Raw genomic sequence first — 22186 nt, forward strand, 5'->3', positions numbered from 1 at the left:
ACTAAAATAATGTTTTTTCCCTGGAAGCTCTCATAATTTATCAGAAGACATGCATATAAACTTATATTTATAATACATGTATAAAATATAAAGGTTACTAAATCTAGAGGTAAAATCTTCTATCATATTTTAATGTTATTTTTGTTACCAATAAAATAATACACAAAATGTGTATATAGTGCATTTGTTTTTATTCTGTCATTATATCAAATAAAAACCCATTTACCCACCCCCCAATTTAAAACATAGAAGGTTACAAATATCATTGGGTTAATTTATATATGAGTATTCCTCCTGTAATACATTGTTTTGTCTACACAGCAACCAGGAGAAAATACTTTCTTAAAATTCTGGGTTGATTGTAGTCCTGTTTTATTCATGTGTATTTTTATCAAATAGGTATATATTCATTCATAATATTTTTAGAATTATGTTTTCTTTGAACTTTATAAAGAATGTAACATACTGTATATAGTCTTTCTGAAGTTTTCTTTTTTCTTTTAAGCTAGTATTTCTAAAGTTTCAAGAATTTATTGCATGTAGAGAAGTTGTTTGTTTATTTTTACTGTATTATATTACTCCAGTGTAAGACTATACCACAACTTATTCTCCTATTGATGGTTTTGGTTGCTCCCCCTGTTTTGGCCATTTTGAACCTACCTTACTACTATCAGCTTTCTTATACAGTTCTCTTGGTGCACTTATGCTAGATTTTTGGTGGAGTATATCTCTATAACTGTGATATCTGGACAATAGGGAGTGCAGTGTTTAGTTTCATAGGATAGTGAGAAAATATTTTCCAACTGGTGGTGCCAATGTAATCTCCCACCTGGCAGAGTGCAAGCACTCTTGATAACCCCCATCGTCCTCAACCCTTGGTAATGGCAGACTTTCTAATTTTCACCAGTCTATTAGTTATACGGCATGCCACTGTGATATTAATTTACATTTCTCTAGTTAATGATGATTAGAATAACGTGTATATTAGTCTGACGAGCAATAAAATATGAAAGAAAAACTACATGTCATTTTGAAGAGGCAAGAAGGTGAATATCATCTTCCATAAGCTGGGATACAATTGTCAATGTCTTATAATGTGTTAGGTTCGTACATTTTTTTCTAAATATATAATTTAGATCATGCTCTAAGGAAGCTTGCAATTGCACAAGATGTACTAAGATGAGCAACTCAAATAGATATCTTCTAGTCAACTCTTGCTTCCAAATTTCTTAGGAGAAACTAAGCCATCCTCAAGTCCTATCCTTTTCATGCCTTCATTCATTCACTGAAGCATCCTGCCAGTTTTACCTACTAAATGCTTCTATAGCTCAGCAATTCTCAAAGCACAGTCCACACATCTCTGGGTTTCCCTAAGACTCTTTTTGAGTGTCCCTGAGGTCAAAATGATTTTGTAATGATGCTAAGAGCTTATTGACTTTTTTACTGTGATGACATTTGCACTTTGTATGAAGCTATGATGAATAAAACTGCTAGTATCTTCACACAAATATAGAAAATGGCACTGGGAGCAGGGAGCGGTAAGAGGATTAACCTGAGAGTAAAAATTAGTTAATGCATACATATAATCAATCTGAACATTATTTTCATAATAATACCACCATGATCACTTCTCAATGCTTCAATTTTCACATCTGTAAAATGGGGATAAAAAAGAAAAAAAGCATCCATCTCACGAGAAAGTCATTAAGATTAGATGAGTTCGATTTGCAAAATGCTTAGGATATTTTCTGGCACACGGTGAGCACAACTCTTTGTTAATTAAAATAAAGCAAAATTCAAATGAATCATCGAGATGCGTCACGAAGCCCATCGAGATAGATATCTGTATATTTACAAATACTAAAGAGTCAATCAGGAGCATATCTTGAAATTGTCCTCCTGGTCTAGAGTATCTGTAAATTCACGTGATTCCTAAGGAAGCAGTTGAGGGTAACAGGTTAATTAGTTGTTCCTGGGCCTCTGTAAGTAGCTTCATGGTGGGGACAACAGAACCCAAGAAGAAAGACTTTCTTGAACCTTGAACCCAGCCTCAACGACCACAATTCTTTTTGTTCGTTTCTTTTTTTCTCCTTCCCTTGAGCAGAGTAAGGTACCCAGGTGGGCAAAGAGCAGTTGGGCCTGAGAGGTGACAAGACAGCCGGTCTGGTGCCAGTGAGAAGACCTAGGTAAGGACACCCTGCAGGCAGCAGACCCTGGGAAGCAGCCAGATTTATTTCTCATTGGCTTGGAACGCACTTCGTTATTCCTCCTTCACCTCTGACAATGCTAAACTCAAATGGTGCACTTTCAAGATTAAATTTTAAGCCCATTAAAAATTACTGTAACACAGAAGCTTCTATTTAATTTTCAGCTTGGCTTGGCATTCTTCCCCCCCCCTTTTTTTCTTTTTTTCCACCCAAAAAATGTTACTGTGGGTCTACTCAAAGTTGAGTCACCATGATGAGAATTCTAAATAAAGTAATAAATGGGGGAAAAGGAGGAATTGGTAAAGGGGCATGAAAATCAACTACACTGTATACTGATATATTAAAATAAGATAAATAAGTAAATAAATAAATAAACTGATGAATAAAATCCTAAAGCACTTTAGAGTCTGCATAATTTCATCAATAGTTATAATTTACAACTATAATTTATACAATTTATAGTTATAACTTGATTTATATTCTTCTAAATTGGGATATAGTGTTGTATTATAAAATGTAAAATGGACAAGTGCCTTAGTTAAATGTCTGCAAGTCGGCGGCATAGGTACTCTACGTGACCAGCTGCAGGCAAGATTAGGAGCAAGAGGTTGGGAACTAGGGGAAAGTCACTGGTGTACAAGAGAAGGTCAAAGCAACACAATTTATATTTGCACAGTGTAACAGATGTCGTAGGTGCCCTGTCAACATCCCCTGGGCATTTACTGTTCCCAGCTAGGCCTAACCATACAGCTCCAAGTGCAAGCACTTCCATCTCTTTGATTAAAGTTTGCTCTGGCTGTCAGAGCCTGCAGGCCTATGTCCAGAAGTGCTGCGAGTTAGTGCCACACCCTTCAAGGAACAGCTCTCATCCCATAACTGACGGGATTTGTGAATAAATACCCCAGTTGACTTGTTCCTTGGTTGGAATAATTCTGAAGTAGAAGACCTACACTCTATCCCAGAGAACTGCAGAAATTGAGCTCCAGCTGTCCACTGCGGTCACTTATTTGATAGTGCACCCAGTAGTGACTTTTTCCTTTCCCCATCTCACTTCCCCATTCCTGACAGGCGCTACCCTCCAAAAAACCTGCACTGAAATCTCTGTCTCAGTCTTCTCCTGGGGAACCTAAACAAAAAAAGAGTAATTCAGGGTCTTCTGGTATGTTCTGGAGTCCATTTTCCTTCTTTATGTCTGGACCTCAATACCAAAATCAACTCCTATTTATCTACCAAATAAAAGCAAGTCTCAATTTTTCATAAACTGTGATACAGCTGCCTTCTAACAGTTTTTCAGAAGCCAACTGCATCATTTTAGGGTACACAATAAAAATTAATTAGACCCAAGGAAGCCAAGAAATCAATTAGAGTGGGTCAGGTTATAAATCTCCAGTTGCCTGCTGTTTTACATTACATGTGAAAATAACACAAAGGACAAGTCAAACGATCTTTGAGAAACTATAACTGCTGCCATTCTCCTCTGTTAGACACTGGCACTCTCTCATTAGTTATTTTTAAATCATTGGGAAACATTGTCAAAACTGCAGCCTAATAGTTTGGAGTCACTGGAGGCTGGAAGAGAAACTGACGGTGGAACAGTCTCTCTTTGGGTCATGCTTGCTCAGTGCTTCTCTCTGTGTCCTGGGGCAATGTCCAGGCTTTATTCATCTTGAGATCCACCACAGGGATGCACTGTCTTCATTTAATGGGCATCCTCATTTACAACCTCACCATTCAATGGAGATCTTACTTCTAAGCATTTCAGGTGATACATATGGGAGTCAGACTGCCTGGTTCAAATCCTGATCCACCTCTCCAGCTGTGTAATTTTGAGCAGATTGCTTACCCTCTCTGCACTTCACTTTCCTCTTCTGTCAAATGGAAATAATCATAGAGCCTATTTCACAGAGCTGTAGTGAAGATTAATGAATTAACCCCTTGCTACTCACAGTGTGGTCTGGAGACCAGCAGCATCAGCTTTCCTGGGGGGCCTGAATAGAAATGCCGTTCCTCAAGCCCCTCATCAGACCCACTGAAACAGAGTCTGTATTTTAATGTGATTCCCAGGGGATTTGCGTGCACCTGAACACCCGAGAAGCAACAACTTAACACCTGCCAGGTGCTTAAAGCAGAGCTTGATAGGCTGAAGGTGCCCAATCCATTTTAGCTATTATAATCTGAACTAATAAGACTCTTTCCCAGTTAAGTCTTTGGTAGTCTTCAATAATCAGCTAAGGACCTCGCTGATAAGCTGCACCATTCTTTCATAGCAGAAGCCTCAGTCATGCTTATACATTTGATCTTGTAGTTACTTGATTCATGTTTTGTGGCCTTATTAGAAGTTGTCATACGATTTCTCAGAAGCAGACCCTGAGATGCAGGTACAGGAGCACGTGATTTATTAACATACTGCCCACAGGAGGAACAAAGATAGAAGGGAGGAAAAGGGATAAGGCAGAAAAGGAAGCCAAGCAAGTCTCCATCTCAGGCAAAGCCCTAGTGTCAGCCTGATCCTGTAGGAAATGCTGGAGCATAAATTAAACCTCAGTGTTTGCAGCCTTGAGGCAAGGAAGCTGGACTTCATAGTCACATGGGTCAATCACCGGCTAGAGACCTCACTATAAAGAAACTCCTCCTACACGCTCCTGGCACCTGGGAGAGTAGCCCATTCTGTCTACAGACTAGAGCTGGTAGGAGTGAAGCATGCAGAAGCTGGAGAATGGGAACCCAGAACCAAGAAGCCAGGATCGGAGGTGATCTGGAGGGGGCATTCATACTGTCCACTACAGTTGGGCACTAGGCAGATGTCCTAGGGTACCACCTCATTCCACCCCCACTTATTCACTCAAACATTCAACAAATTATGTCCTGGGTACCTACCATGTGCCAGACACTGTTTTAGAAACTGGTGATACAGTGCTGACAGATAATAAGCAGTAAACATGTAAATATATCAGCTATTTTCAAATAGCCATAAGTACTATGACAATACAAAACAGAGCCATAGAGAGAGTGACTGTGGGGGAAAAGGGGGAAGATGGTAAAGTCAGAAACTAGCTGATGGTTCCATGCCCAGCTCGGGAGCCCTTCACTGGGCTGCTGCGCCCATCCTTCAGATGCTGCAGGTGTCGGCTGGGACGAGCTCGCACCTGCGCGCCCCTCCGCAGGCTTGTTCTTTGTTGAGAAGTACCATTTGGCCGGGGATGCCTGGAACGCTATGCACCCACCCTGGGAAGGGGAAGCTGCTGGTAGACAATGACTGGTCTGGGAGTATCACAGCCCAGCCCCCTTGTCTACCTGCAGGACAACTCTGTGGTGCAGTTCACACTCCAGAGCTCCCTGTGGGACCAAGATGAGGTTAGATGTCTCCCACCTCATCTTTATTTAGCTTCTAGCCCTACTTTGATTGCTTTGTTTACTCCTTCTCCTGAGAGCATCTCTCAATAAATCACTTGCACGAGAATCCCCATCTCAAGCTTTGCTGCTAGAAACCTCAACATTAGAGTAACTTCTCTTCTTCTCTCCAGAATTTTCTTTCTCTGCCAGGATCCCAGGACAAGAGTTCCAGATCTGGAGATGAACAGCCACTTCTCATTTTTTTGTAGCCTTCAGGGCCCTCAAGGACAGACAGCTGGGTAACCAAAGGTCACATTTCAGTTTGCATTGGCCTCTGGATGGAAATGCAAGAGTTGAGACGGACAGACCTAAAATGTAGACTTTGAGATCTGCCACGAATTCCCAATATGCTGGTTGGGAGGGCCCTCTGCTGTACAGTCTCTGACAATTAGCCTAAGTTGTTGGGAGAAATACAATAGATGGTTACAGCTCGATTAGAGAAGTCCTTTAGTTTATAGAGCATTTAATAAGCAGCTGCCAACTATAAGCATCAAAGTGGCTAAATTCAGCGCATACCTTTGTCCCCTTCTCAATGGAGACATCTGAAATCTTTCTTAAGGGTGGCATCAATAAAAGCTATCTAAACCGTCAATGCTTAAGCATCACTGGTTATAAACAGATTTTTAACTGCCCGCTGTACCTTAGGTTTCTGAAGCCTTTTCTGATTCAGGAAAGATCATAGTTACATGTAAACATCATAAATGCCTTGAGTAATTACTAGTCTGTGTAGGTGATGTTAAGGTGATGAACAAGCAGAGAGGGTTGTTGCTTCTTTGTACAACCACTGGGCGGATGCTTTCATTCTGTTGGCTTAATTATTACACCTTGTAGAGATGAATGCAGAGAACATGCTTGCCTTGTAGGCAGCCTCCCAGGGGACTGGTACTGAGTAATTGCTTTGCAGCCCTGTAGGAATCATCGACACAAAGTCACAGGCACCATCTGGCTCTCCATCCTTCCCCCACTTGCTTCAGCAAGCCTCTTCAGGGCAATATGAAATATTTGGGGTGGCAGTTATCAACAACGACTGGTGATATCTTGTCTTCTTATTTACTCTAATCACAAATTTCATATTATTAAATATCCCTGATACTTGCACTGTGCTAAATATATATACAAAAATATAAATTTACATGTACATATGATAGTGTGTTATCATATAATATATAATAAACACATAATATTTAATATAACAGTATTATATAATACAAATATATATTTATACATAAGTGTAAATGCATATTAAATACATATGTATATATATTTTTAGTGATGAGGTGTGATCCTTTGGGAGATAGGGTAAAGAAGGCCACACATAAACAGGTAGATAATGTTGAATAAATAGCACTGTAAATATTGGCTTATTTTCTGAGGAAAACACACTCATTTGAATCTCACATCACAAAAATTCAAGATAAATTCCCATTGGATTAAAAAGTTAAGTACTGAAATAATTAAGAGATGAAAAATATGTATCTGAGTATTCACCAACTTTATGATGACTTTGGTGTTCTTTTTATATACACAACAAATGGAGGAAGTATAGACAAAATACCACTGTTAATTTCAACAGTATTAGACTTTTCAACTTCTGTAGGCCAACACCATAATATACACTTACAAGGAGAACAGGAAACTAGGAAAGTATTTTATTACAAATATAATAGATAAAAGGGTGTATATCTTACTATAAAGAGATTTGCTCCTTAATATAATGAACTACAAATGAATTCCTCGGTTTCATTGAAAGACATCTCTTAGAAGGATTCAAGAGCTCTAACACAAAATCAACAATAACTATTTTTTGAATTAGCACTTAATTAATAAGGGGACAATGAGCACACCCACATGCAATTCACATGGAAGCAACTGTAAAGGATTAACACACTAGATGCTGTGGGGGCCCTGCCCAGGTCCCCATCCTCATGAGAAGCTATCTGAGAAACTACACTTCCACTCTGGGTCCAACCTCAGCAAATCATTGACCGTCATGGGCGGGTAGGGGTGTACGCATGTATGATACTTCCATGATGAAATCGTAGGAAATCATTAAGACAATTTTTGCCACAATGCAAATAATATGAAAATATGGTAATTATTTAATACAAGAAATCAGGAATCAAAACAGTATATATAGTCTAAGTTAATGGCATTAATATATAATTGGCACTGTCACATATGATGGTAGCCAGAGAAAATGTTATCTTATCCTCTTATGCTATGACTCTTGGATCGATTCTAAAATGACTAATGCTACAACGTGCAGGGAATAATAAATCATCCCTAAAACCATACTAACAATATGTCAGAAACATCTAACTTCTGCTAATTATCAGTGAAAAGAGAAACTGTTTGAAGGGGAACACCAAGAACTATGTTGCAAGCCTTCATCTTGAGAAATAAACACAGCATGATTAGAAACCTTGCAGGATCCTAAAAACCCTGCAGTTGGTGGGACTAGGTGAGCAGGCCATGGGAGTAGGGTTACCCCAGTGGAGAGGCCCCAGTCTTATGAAGCAAACTTTGGCTCATCTTCCTGACCTGGAGCTTCACAGGTAGCTGCTAAAGGAAGATCGTGTGGTCACACTGTGCACCTCATATGGAGGCTGGTCCAAACAGAATGTTAAATGCCATACCCTTCCAGCATCTGCATCACTGAATTATATGAACATATGAATATAACATGCAGTCTTCCAGGTTAAGTCATGAGAGAGGATTCTCCAGAATAAAAATAAAAATAAGTATTTGGATGTGAAAAATCCAAGAATTGAACCACCACTATTTCATGTTTATAGTCAAATATGAGGCCTATTTCATAAGTGCCTCTTTGTTCAAGGATGAAGAAATATTAAAAGAAATAAAGAAGTTTTAAAAGCTTGAGTCCTAAAGATACCGCACTATATGTACATACATAAAGGAAAAGCAAAATGAAGGGGAGCCCATATTTGGGGAAATATTTACTAGAGCAAACACAAGTGAAGCATCTGCCCTGTAGGATCAATAAAATCCCTTGAAGCAAGAACTCTATAAACAATGAGAAGATAAGACCAGACAATGAGATAAAACAGGAGCTAAGACACTGGCAGAAACACAACAAGAGCTGTGTAGGCTAAGAAGACAATGTTGAGAAAGAAAAATACCATAGCAAAATTAAAATCTTTATTAGATAATGGGCACATAATTGTCAGAGCAGAAAAATCAAACTGATGCAGGAGCAAAATCTCAGAAGGATAAGGCAAAAAAGACAGAGATAAAAAGAATGAGAAAGAAGATAATAGATAGGAAAAGCAGACCCAAATAGTACAAACTGATGCTCCAGAGGAAGAGGCCTGACAGATGCAAGAGAAATAAGAATTACGGGCAGAGTGGAAGGAAACATTTCCAGATGTGCCTAAGATAATTACCCAGATTCCAGGGGAAAGTTATTAATGTCCACTCACATTAAATGGAACTGATATTTTTTCCTATTTCGAGAGGAGAGAAAAAAGTTCTTAGAGCTTCCAGAAAGATAAAACACAAAAATTTTTTACACAGAAATAAAAATCAGGCTTCTTTTACACCTCGTATCCCATGCCAGAGAATAGGGAAGAAGGATTACAGTTTGGAAGAGAGACAGTTGTAATGAAGAAATCTATACTGTCACCCAAGTCAATAGAATGATATTTTAATATGCTCGAGCACATCAGATATAATACGCATGCAGAAATGCTTTCTCAAAGGTATTACTCAGGTATATGCTCTAGTCAAGTAAGATACAAATCAAAATTGAAAGCTTCAGAATGGGGAGATCTGATTTTAAAAAAAGAAAAGACTAGCAGTAAACATTAATAACAATAAAATGTGGTAGTAAATCTAATTTTTTCATTAGTTCAATCTCTCATTAGACAAATTTTTATTGATTGCTTACTAGATACCAGTAAATATTTGTCCTAAATATAGTAACAACAAATTTCCTAGAATATAAATACTTATTGAAACAGGAGGTTAACTCTAAGCTGGGAAAATATACTTACATTTTGTAAAAAAGTATATCTTCATTATAGAAAGAAATTTTATAAATTTATAAGTAGAAAACAGTTAAAGGTCATATAGAGGAAATTTAAACCAGATGCACAAATTGCCAAAACATTTTTTAAAAAGGTTCTATGTTGTTCACAATCAAAGAAATGGAAATTAAAAGAACAACAAGAGACCATTTCTTAACTATCAAATTAGTAATCATCTTAAAACGTGTACTATTTAGTAATGGAAAGATTTGATGTGATGAGTACTCCCAGACATAACTGTAGGAGTTTAACTTTGTATCACCTTTCTAAAAAGCAATTTTGAAAAATATAGGAAAACCTTAATATATTCATTTTGCATCTAAGTATCTTAGTTAAAAGATATTTATAAACACTAATATCTTTAGAACATAATTAGGAAAATGTCTAAATACTCAAAAGTATGAATTCAATTAAATGTATTACAATACATAGTATTTAATACTCTGCAGCCATTAAAATAATGTTTCAAAGGATGTTAAATATTGTATAAAATGTTCAGGGCATTTTAACCAAACAAAAATGGCATATTATAATATATAGTGTACTTCTGTTTAAAACTATTTAATGCATTAAAGTAATAAAAGGAAATATGCCAAAAGTTAAAGATGACAATCATCTTTAGATGATGAGCTTATGGGTGATAGTTTTTTTCTTCTTCACAGTTTCATGTATTGCAGCAATGATTGCCAGCTGTCTCCCAAAATCCAGTTTTTCTTTATTCCTGTAGTAAGAGAACCACCAATTTTACCTGGATGACTACCTAGAATTGTCTGAGCACAGACTAATGGAATTTAAAAGGAGGTGATACACATGACTTCTGGAAATGTCCAGGGTATCCTTTTCTCTTTCCTCCTTCTTGCTGGAAGATGTCTGTGAAGGCTGGAATTGAAGCAGCTTTTTTAGATCATGAGGTGGAAGCAATGTTTGAGGACAGCAGTAGAGTAACATGGAAAGAATTCAGGTCCTTGATGCCGTAGAGCACAATGTCAGCTCTTGACTGCTTACCTCAGAATGACATTGAATGGAAATAAACTCTAATCATAATACTCTTAGATCTTTGGTACAGCAGCAAGACTCCTATGCTAATACTCATACTTTCCAAAAGTTCTACTAGCTCTTATTAATTTTACAGGAGCAAATAACATTAAAAGAAAGAGAAGTGTGAGTTTAATTGAAAGCATTTGGGACAAGACCTGACTTGGAGGCTTACAGTAAAAAAAAAAACCAAACAAACAAACAAAGAAACTACAGTCCTTTTGATTGATTATTTTATATTGTATTATATACTAATTTTTAATCAAGTGATTTTGAGGCAATAATCCATTTATATCCTGCTTCCATATCGCTGCTGTCATTTTCTTTGCTGCATATAACACAAAATGAAGATTATCTTGCTATTGACCAAAAACCTGAAAAAAGTTATCTTAAAACAGTTTCCTTTTCGAGATGTAAAGGAACAGAGAATATTGATTATATTCCTTCATTGCCTCCATGTGCAAATTTAAAATGTCAGATGACTTAAAATCTGCAGACCAAAGAGCTAGCTATCTTTTACTCACTGTGGCCAGCTGACCTAACTCAGGTTTAATAGTGTGGGTGTATGACGTTGTCCCCCAATAAGGCAATAAAAGTCAAGATTAGGATCATAAGGGGAGAAAGCACGATTTATACACTTTGGATGGCTCTGTCTCATCTTTGTGCTATCCTTTTTATTAAAAACTAAAATCAGCAGGTGGTAGAATACTAATGCTTGACATACAGCTGATCCCCGTAGTAGGCATTACTCATGCTGTTGGAGAAACTGCACTACAAATAAGTAGATAGTACATGTGATTCAATGTATATGAGTTGTAAGGTATGGAATATGACATGGATAACTTGAGCATTTTAACACGACATATATGTTTGTATATACATACTTATACATTTTTATATATGTATGTTGGTATATTTATATATGAGTACTTCGAAAAGTTCATGGACAGATTCATATTATCTTTTAATTCTATTTTTCCGTGAACTTTTTGAAGTGCCCTTATATCTATATCTATATCTATATATATGTAAATCAACACAGCTGATTTATGATGAAAAAAAGTCCCAGATCATATTTTCCTTTGATAGTTTATTCACAGTTTTCCATTTATTGAAAATAATATGTAGTTGCAAAATACACTAGGAATGTACAAATATAAAATGGAAAATAAAACATCCCTAAATTTCTGAGTTTCTAGGTAGACAGTATTTAGAATATTCTCTGGTGGTGTAGTAGATTTGTTATGCCTTCCTATATTACAACTTTAAAGAATAAAAGGAAAGTAGACTTCTGAATGTAAGCACATATTTATTGTATGATAAGCATATCACTTATTATTCATTAACTTAAAAGGATTGGGAAAAAAATAAAAGGCAATACAACTATACCAAGAAAATAATTGGAATTTATTTTCATACAAATCCTACCTATAGTTTTGAGAGTTTTTATAGACCAAAGTCTCAAAGTCTCTTTAGAAACAAATTAAGCAGCAGAGAGAAGGGCTCCCTAATTGAACTATTTGTGAAGATCTTTGTTCTTAAGAGTGTAAAGAAAATGAGTCTGAATGTTTGAAAGGATCTAGTAAACAAACACCTTCCTTTTCTATGTACTTTTAAACATCTGATCTTTGCTGCTGATTTATTTACTGGATAGAGTTCTGGTATCTATGTTAATTTTTTTAAAAAATAATTTAATTAAGCAATAGGAAAAAAGAAAAAAACAAGAAAAATTAAGAAGAGTTCTGGACTTTCAAGACTTTATATTTTTACACACACAAAAAAAGTCTCAATGATGTTAAGTGAAGAATGGCTACCCAAATATAAAACATGACATTTCCAAAACATACCTTTTCCCAAGCTTAAAATACTTGATAAGCTGTTTTTTAGATTCCTAACATGATATTGCTTTGAACACTAAACGCAGTTTTGGAAGAAACACGCTGGTATTGCTCCTTCTGATTCTTAACCAACTTACAATGCCATCTTACACCCCAACAGAATTTTTACTTTAGAAAAGTTATTAACTTTTCATGTAGCTATAAAGAGGGACACTTGGACAAGGCACACAGATCAGGAAAGAACTATCTGTACAACGGGCCAAGGATAATTAGTGATATTGTCAACATGGAAACTTAATCTTCTTGCATACCAATGCTTTCTGATCCTTTCTGGGGAAATGGCTTTATTCAGAAATTTAATGTGTGATCCAAACAAGGAAGTTACTGTGGTGAGACCTGCTACCATGATTCAGGCCTTAGCCAAACAGTTTTCGATCTGAAAAAGGAACAAATAAATCCATCTTTTTTTATATATCCCTTTTCATTTCTAATAATTAAATGCTTAATATTTGAAGTGCCCTTATATCTACATGGATAATCTGTAGACCAAAGAGCTAGCTATCTTTTACTCACTGTGGCCAGCTGACCTAACCCAGGTTTAATAGTGTGGGTGTATGGCCTTGTCCCCCAATGAGGCAATAAAAGTCAAAATTAGGATCATAAGGGGAGAAAGCACGATTTATACACTTTGGATGGCTTCTGTCTCATCTTTGTGCTATCCTTTTTATTAAAGACTAAAATCAGCAGGTGGTAGAATATTAATGCAAGCTTTCAAAGTGGAACTTAATATAGAAAGTTGTATTCTCAAGCTAAATCAAATTTAATAGTTATATTTAAGACATATTTGTTTTTATATTTATAGAAAACAAGTCTTTATATTTTCTAGAAGACTATATAGGTTGAATATGTAAAATCAAAATTTCTGGCTGTTATCTAATCCAGGTCATTTGATAGTTTATGGGCATAGTAATTTGAATTGGAAAAATTAAATGTAATATACATTATAGTTAAAAAATCAAATAGAAAATAGTGTGATTAAGAGAATCATGCCTACCCTGTCCAGTTCTTCCATTACCATCCTCACCATATAACCACTTTTTAAAAAACATTTTATTGTGATATATAACATACATACATAAAATATGTTAATAATGTACAGCTAAACAAATTATTATAAGGTGAATAGCAGATTAATAGACAGAACATTATCGGTACCCCAGAAGACCTCACATGCATTCTCATGATCCTCCGCCTCCCCCGCTAAACATGACCCCTAACCCACTTGGATGGCAGGTCTTTCCTTGCTTTTCTTGTCACCGTAATCGCTTCAGTTGCATCCCTGTACCCTATAGTTCACTTCTGCCTATTGGTCCTTTAAATGAACTACATACATTTAATGGTATGCATTATTTTGTATATGGCTTTCTTCACTCCACATAATATTTGAGTGCTCGCTTCAGCAGCACATACAGTAAAATTGGAACGATACAGGAGAAGATTAGCATGGCCTCTGTGCAAGGATGACACGCAAATTCATGAAGCATTCCATATTTTTTATTTACAATAGCCAAAATATGGAACTGACCTAAATGTCCATCGACAGACAACTGGATAAGGAAGATGTGGTGTATATACACAATAGAATGCTACTCAACCATAAGAAAGATTGGAATTCTGCCATTCATAGCAACATGGGTGAGCTTGGAGAAAATTATCTTGAGTGAAATAAGCCAGACACAGAAAGTGAAATACCACATGTGCTCACTCATAAGTGGGGTAGGGAAGAAGGAAAGAGAGAAAAAGAGAAAGAGAGAAAGAAAGAGATGAAAAAAAGAAAAGAGGGAGGGAGGGAGGGAGGGAGGGAGGGAGGTAAGGAAGGAAGGAAGGAAGGAAGGAAGGAAGGAAGGAAGGAAGGAAGGAAGGAAGGAAGGAAGGAAGGAAGAAAGAAAGAAAGAAAATTAGAGCCACAATAATAAATTGAACTCTCAGAACAAGAGAACAAATCTGTTTACTAGAGATGGGATGAGGGGAGTGAGGGGGAATTAGAAAGATATGGGGTAAGGGGCAAAAAGAATAATTACGAATTGTAATAATGAATATGCTAATAATATCGATTAGATCATCACATGTTGTAAACAGGTGATGGTAGTCAATGCTGTACCCCCAAAATATGTATAATTAATCACACTTCAATTAAAAAACTGTGCTCAAGAAATAAAACTGATTTTAGATATATATATATAAACATATTTGAGAGATTCGTCATGTCGAGTGTACTTGTAGTGTATTCATTGTCATTTCTGTATATTATTCTTTTGTATGAATATACTATAATTTGTTTTTTATTATGGTTAAATATACATAACAGAAAATTTACCATTTTAACCATTTGAAGTGTAGAATTCGGTGGCATTAAGTACTTGCACAATGTTCTGTAACCCTCACTGCTATCTATTTCTACAATATTTTCATCCTCACAAATAGAAACTCTGTACCCCATTATGTACTAATTCCCCACTCTCCTTTCCCTCGTCCCTTGTAACCTCTATTCTAATTTATCTCTCTTTGAATTTGTCTATTCTAGGTACTTCATGTAAGTGGAATTATACAATATTTGTCCTTTGTGACTGGCTTACTTCATTTAGTGTAAGGTTTTCACAGTTCATCTATGTTCTGCAAACATCAAAACTTCATTCCTTTTTAAGGCTGAATAATATTCCACTGTATGTGCAAACCACATTTTGCTTATTCATTCATCTGTGGATGGACACTTGAGTTATTTCCACCTTTTGTCCATCATGAATAATACTGCTACAAACACTGGCATACAAGTATCTGTGAGAGTTCCTGCTTTCAATTCTTCTGCAAGTATATCTAAGGGCAGAATGGCTGGACCATACAGTGACTCTGTTTAACTTTTAGAGGAACTGCCACACTGTTTTCCACAGTGTGGAAAGTTGTACCATAGCAAGTGTACCAGGTATATGTGATACATGTTGATGGGGTGAAAATTGATAGAAGCACTTTGAAAACTGTATGACATTTTTTATTAAAGTTGAACATGCACAAGTCCTATGACAGGAATCCCAATTCCAAGTATATTTCCTTTGAAAATGTGTTGTATGTACTAAGAAATAGGCACAAGAATGCTCTTATCTGCATTTTTTGTAATAGCCCAGACTGGAAATAACCCAAATATCCAGCAAATTAAAATAAACATAGTTATATTTAAAACACACACACACACACACACACACACACACACACACACACACCACACACACACCAGAAAATAACACATGTAGGCAAGGATGTGAAAAAATTAGAACCTTTGTATATTGCTGGTGGGAATGTAAAATGGTACAACCATTGTGGAAAACAGTGTGGTAGTTCCTCTAAAAGTTAAACAGAACCACTGTATGGTCCAGCCATTCTGCCCCTAGATATGTTTGCAGAAGAATTGAAAGCAGGAACTCTCATAGATACTTGTATGCCAGTATGTCATACAGTTTTTCACACTGCTTCTGTCAATTTTCACCCCATCAACATGTATCCACATACCTGGTGCACTTGCTATTACTATAAGAATTCTTAATGTTGGCCATCTGGTAAGTATATAGTGGTAGCTGCTCTTGTTATAAATTTGCATTATTATTAATGACATTAATGACATTGAACACTTTTTCATACATTTATTGGCTATTTGATATCCTCTTCTTTATAAACAGCCCGTTCAACAACAAACAGCCAGATCAATAATCTTTGCCTGCATTTTATTTTCCCAACGCATTGCCTAATATTTTCTTATAGAGTTTTAGAAGTACCATATATATCCTGGCAAGCTCTTTATCAGTTACATGTCTTGCAAATATCTAATTTATTTATTATGTGCATTTGCAGAGTTGTTTTCTAAATGCCCACACCAGTTAATTTAAATATATTTTTTGGTTTTGTTTCTTTTTTCACATAATAAATAATATCATACACATTTTTATGCACTTTGTTCTTTTCCATTACCAATGTATTTTGAAGAGTTTCCCTAATCAGTACAAGAAGTACTTTTTCCCTCCTTTGCATAGCTGTATAATACTCCATTGTATGCTTATACATTGTTTATTGTACCAGTCCCTCATTGACTCTTATGGGACCTCCATTTACGGATAATTCTGCAATAAATATCTTTGTACATATATGATTTTGCAGACATATATGTAGGATAAATTCCCAGAAGTAAGATTGATGAGTTAAAGGTTAGACTTTTGATAGATAAACCAAAAACTCTAAGGGATTTAATTCCCATTCATCCCCCCCACTCACAGCAGTGCCAGTGCCTGCTTCTTGACAATCCACAAACGTACTGTTTTTCCTTTGCATTTCTACCAGTCTGTTAGGAGAAAATTGGTATTTGGTTGTAGTTTTAAATTATAATTTTTTATTATGAGTGGGAAGCTTCTGTCCCACATATTTTAAGGCCTTTTATATACATGTTTCTTATAAGTGCTATGGCTTTCACATCAAAGAAAATTTCAGCTACTGTAACATTAAAAATGTCAACACTGTAACGTTAAACATTAACATGCACATGAATTTCCAGAGGATCTTTGTAAAATGCAAATTCTGATTGAGTTGGTCTGGGCTGGGCCTGAAATTCTGCATTTCTTTCTTTCTTCTTCTTTTTTTTTTTTTTTTTGTCTTTTTCGTGACCGGCACGCAGCCAGTGAGTGCACCGGCCATCCCTATATAGGATCCGAACCCACGGCGGGAGCGTCGCTGCGCTCCCAGCGCTGCACTCTCCCGAGTGCGCCACGGGCTCGGCCCGAAATTCTGCATTTCTAACAAAAACTCAGATAGTGCCAAAGCTTCAGGTCTAAGGCATATACTTGAGTAGCTAGATGGTTTGAAATATTTGCAGCAACTTAAAATACAAATTGGAAGTAAATCATTAAGTAAAATAACCATTTATTCAAAATAACCCAGACTTAGGATGTTATGTTCAAAGTACTTTCTCTTTGGTGCATGGCTTGTTATGATGGTGTCTTCGTATAAAATGACTCCACGTGTCTTTTCATGTGCAAAGAGAATTAAAGTCTTGGAGAAATGCAAAGTAATGAATGGTGAGCTACACAGGAGTGAGGTCAAGATTGAAATCACGGATATAACAATCTAAATCCTCAATTCCAGTGGCATTTCTCATGGAAGATCTCTAGCTGTGGTGTCATATATGTGGGTTATTTACTGTTGATACAAGCTGAGAAGACGGTTGTTGGAGACCAGTATGAAGAATGTATTCGAGGTCTGTCTCCATCAGAGTCCACTGGCTTCACATACATCACATTTTAACCACAAAACTACACGTTCCAGAGAAAAGTTCGAATGTAAAACCATGAGATTTTACTTTAAATATCATGCAAAAATATCATGGAAGGCATTCATTACTTCAAAGAGAACATTCAGTAATAACAAACCCACATTGGGAAATTTACATTGGATGATATAACAATAACAGAAGCAGCAGAAACAGATAATATTTATTAAGTGCTTATCAAATGCTTTCTATATATTTGCTCATTTAATCCTCAAAACTACATTATGAGGCAGGTTTTCCAAACAGCACTCTACATGCTGTGGATACAGCAGGAAAATCTAATATCATACTTTGTCATTCTCATGCATGAACACTGTATATGCAAAGGAAAAAATTTCAACCTTTTTCAACTAATATCATTTGGAAGTAAAACACAGAAAGCTAACTCTTTTTCTGGGGATGTTGATCTGATGTAATTCAATCTTTTGAATCAGTGAGAATTCCTGCAGAAACATATTTTGGAAAGGAAAACACCTTCGAATTTTAAGAATATTTTATTTTAGTTAGTCTTTTTTGTTTTAAGTTTTGCTTTCAAAACATTAAAGATTCTGGTTTTTTAAAACAATTTTGACAGTGCCTCTTATCTGTATGTTCCCCTCTCTTTAGTTTTATAAACCTCCTCTGAGCAAGGAAAAATAAATCAAGAGGAAAAATAAAAATTTCCCATTAAAAAAAAATAAAATCAGTGAGGTGTGAATGTTCTTTCTTCTTCAGCTTGTAAGTGGTGGCAAAAAAAAGGAAAAAAGGAAAAAATATGGTACCCCTGACACTGAGAAGAGCTAAAAGTAAAAAAATAAAAGTCAGCAGGTGTTTAGTTAAATATCCTTCTGATAAGCCTAGTTCACACAAGCAGTTATATCCTTCTAGACAGCTTCCCTACAGGGACAACACACCATCTTCAAAAGCAACAGGAGCAATTTTCTGTGCTTAGGTCAAAATTCTGCAAAGATATTTGGGTTCAGATAAAGGGTGAATACATTTAGAAAAATAGCAAAACAGCTATAAGCAAAATAAAACAAAAACTAATAAGAAACAAAGCTTGACCCAATGCAATAACTCCGACAGTTAAGAAAGTCCTAGAAGTTTCCAGGGCCAAGAGGAGCTAGAGTCACGGTTTGACTCCAAACACTGATCCCTCCTCCAAACCAATGGTGGAGTCCAACTTTACTGAAAATTTTGTTCATAACCACAAATTAGAAACAAGTTGAATAGGTGTCCTTACCGTTTTTCTTGTCTGAAAAATAGCAGAAATGCCTCTGATTGAGGAAAATGGGAGAGAATGATTCTCATTGAAGTAAGGGATGAATCCATCCAGTGCTTCAGAATGAACTGAGAAAGCAAACTAAAGTCTTGAGGATGTCTCCATATGAGAATGGGAAGTACCCCTTTCCCTTACAAAGACACACAGACACAGACACACACGCGCGCGCACGCACACACACACACATACACACACACACACACACACACAGTGATGTCAATTTGGTACAGGACATTTAACAAAATGTCAGAAGAGAAAACAGATCTGGTATTCTAAGAAAGAATGTACAAGGGGTTTTCAAAAATTTCATGGACAGATAATCATATTATCTTTTAAGTCTTTTTTTTCCACGAAGTTTTTGAAGTATCCTTGTATATGGCATCAGTACTCCCTCCAGCTTCCCTTCTCAAGAGAAACAGAAAGAACACACAATACCCAGCCTATTAAAGGAAAACACTCTGGCCTCAGATAAAGGAAGAAAGTCAAGAGTTAGCAATACTTTATTAGACTAGGTAGAATGTTTGAAAAGGGACATCCATGCGAGATGAAAAAAGGGCAAAGCAACTATGCAAACTATCCTCATCCACAAGAAAATAAAGAAGATAGTTTTTCAAGCATCCAGACATAAAAAGCAAATAACTCATCACAGGGAAAGAACAGGTTCTCCATAGACTTCTGCACAGCAATGTTTACTGCTAGAAGGTCATGTAGCAATGGCTGCAGATGTTATCCAAGGATATTATATTGAACTAAAGTATTATTCATGTTTAAGGCAAAGACTGACATTGGCAAACATGGGAGACCTCATAAAATACACAAACCTATGTGCCCTTCCTAAAAATATTTTTTTAAATAGATCTTAAAAATGAAACAGAGCCAATTTAGAGAAACAGCAAGATAAACAATTCAGGCATGCAAGGACATGGTAAATGATGAATGGAGAACTTTGAGCTTTCATTTCATTTAAATATAGTCCTGGTATTAATCAAATATGGGAATCATGGCTCTAGGACAACATGAATGTTTTAAGCACTCACAATGTAAAAATAATGACACAGTAACAAAAATCAAGACATGGAGTCGGGCTGAGTAGGAGAGACACACTGAGGGTGATGTTCCCATGCTTTGTAGAGAGGCAATCAGTACTAAAACTGAGATTTTAAGGCTTCATGTTAAAATAGTGTCTACCAGAGTAGAATGTGGTTACTAGAGTCTGGGAAGGGGCTGGGGAGGGCTGAGGAGAGGTTGGATGATGGACACAAAATTACAGCTAGACAGGAAAAATAAGTTCTAGTGGTGTTCTGTAGTGCTAGGAATCTAAATTAATAATAATTTCTTGTATGTTCTGAAATGACTAGAAGAGAGGAGATCAAATATCTTCATCACAAAGAAATGATAAAGTTTTGTGATGCATAATATACTAATTACCCTGATTTGATTGTCACACATTATGTACATGTATTGGAATATAACTCTGTACCCCATAAGTATGTACATCAATAAATGTCAATTAAGAATAAATAAATTCCTTAAAAACAGTATCTACAGAAGGATCTTATTTTTATAAAACTATTTTCATGCTTCCATCTATATTTTTATTTGTATATATGCTTACAAATATATCTGGAATTATGTTAAATCAATGTTAATGATGGCTATTTCTGAGTGGTAGGGTTTAAGGTGATTTTTTTAACTTTGATTTTTGTGCTTTTTAAAATTACTTGACATATATATGTACAAATGTGTGTTTGTGTGTGTGTGTGTGTGTGCATTACAGAAATAATGCCATACTTTTTAAAAAAGACTAAGAAACTATGGAAAGTTGCTAACTGGTTATTCTTCATTTAAAATAAGTTCTTCCACTGAAATTACTAAACCAGTTTTTCCTGTCCGCATTTATCACTACTACTAATATCAATATGATGATTTTCTTCCTGTACCTTCCCTTCCACAGTGTCTATATACAGAGATATATTTCCATCTTCTATGTTGTTACCTCTATAAGCTATTGTTATCTGAATTTTACAGATCAGGAAGCATCTTATATGGAGAGGTGAGATCAAAACCCAGATCTGTCTCAAGCCAGTGCCCATGATATTTATGCCATAAGATTTTAGAAAGATTTTCTCACTCTGTTTTTTTTAAAACTAATCCATGCAGAAGAGTAATACATTTGAAGCATACTGTAAGTCAACTTCTTGAAATGAAAATTGTTACTGCCCCTAAAATCCAATATTTTGAAGGAGCTTTAAAAAATTCATATCTAAGGGAGCACATGAGAGGCAGTTCTTTATATCCATTTAGCCAGCGGGGTTAGGTTTCCTGATTACAAAAGTTCTAGGCTGCAAGCTTTGAAGCAGCAGATCAGTACCATTTTACTGATTTAATGTCTGCCAGATTACCACCAAATTGGCAATTGATTTTCCACTATAAATGTTTAGAAGTGAATTACGGTTGCCAAATGATGTATTTGTAAAATACAGCCTACATCTTAAAACAAGTAAATTTAACATTCCGAAATGAGTTTAAAAAGCAATTCATTCTTGCCAATTTCAATTTTGGGACATCTAGATTTAAGTCCATCAGAGCCAAAAGTTAAGTCATTACTGGTTAATATTAATGAACTAAAAGGCCAATTCATAAAATGAGAGATAAATACAATGAAATGATTAAATTATCCACCAAATGTCTTTAAATATGGATTTGGTTATTTGACAACTTCCTCTGTTAAAATTTAGTCTGTCCAACATTAATGATGGTTATTTCTAAATGGAAGAACTTGAGGCAATCTATTTAATATTCTTTGTTGTCCATTTCTTGCTATCTCTTTAACTGGGTCAGCTTGTGTTTGGGGAATTGTTGTTATATGTCCATTGTCATTTCTTTACTTTTATTTGCTCTCCTTTGAGTTTCAAGATTCTATAGTGAGTGAACACTTCCTCTGAAAGCAGGGAAGTCACACATGCACTGTATGCGGCCAGATGTTTGCCACTCAGAGAGAACACAGATGCAAATGGTAGCACTGTAGCCATATGGACTAC

At 35.9% G+C, this 22186-nt stretch overlaps 1 protein-coding gene and 1 non-coding gene across 2 annotated transcripts in view; one reads left to right on the forward strand and one right to left on the reverse strand.

Annotated features, from left to right (window-relative positions):
* The window catches only part of PLCB1 (phospholipase C beta 1), a 682047-nt gene that overhangs the window by 533708 nt on the left and 126153 nt on the right, over nucleotides 1-22186 (reverse strand). The window lies entirely within an intron of this gene.
* LOC134365121 (U6 spliceosomal RNA) lies at nucleotides 13967-14074 on the forward strand. Its single transcript, XR_010021933.1, has one exon. It is a non-coding gene; the product is annotated as a U6 spliceosomal RNA (small nuclear RNA).

Source organism: Cynocephalus volans, chromosome 1 (assembly GCF_027409185.1).
Source record: "Cynocephalus volans isolate mCynVol1 chromosome 1, mCynVol1.pri, whole genome shotgun sequence".
In the NCBI taxonomy this organism is placed as follows: Eukaryota; Metazoa; Chordata; class Mammalia; order Dermoptera; family Cynocephalidae; genus Cynocephalus; species Cynocephalus volans.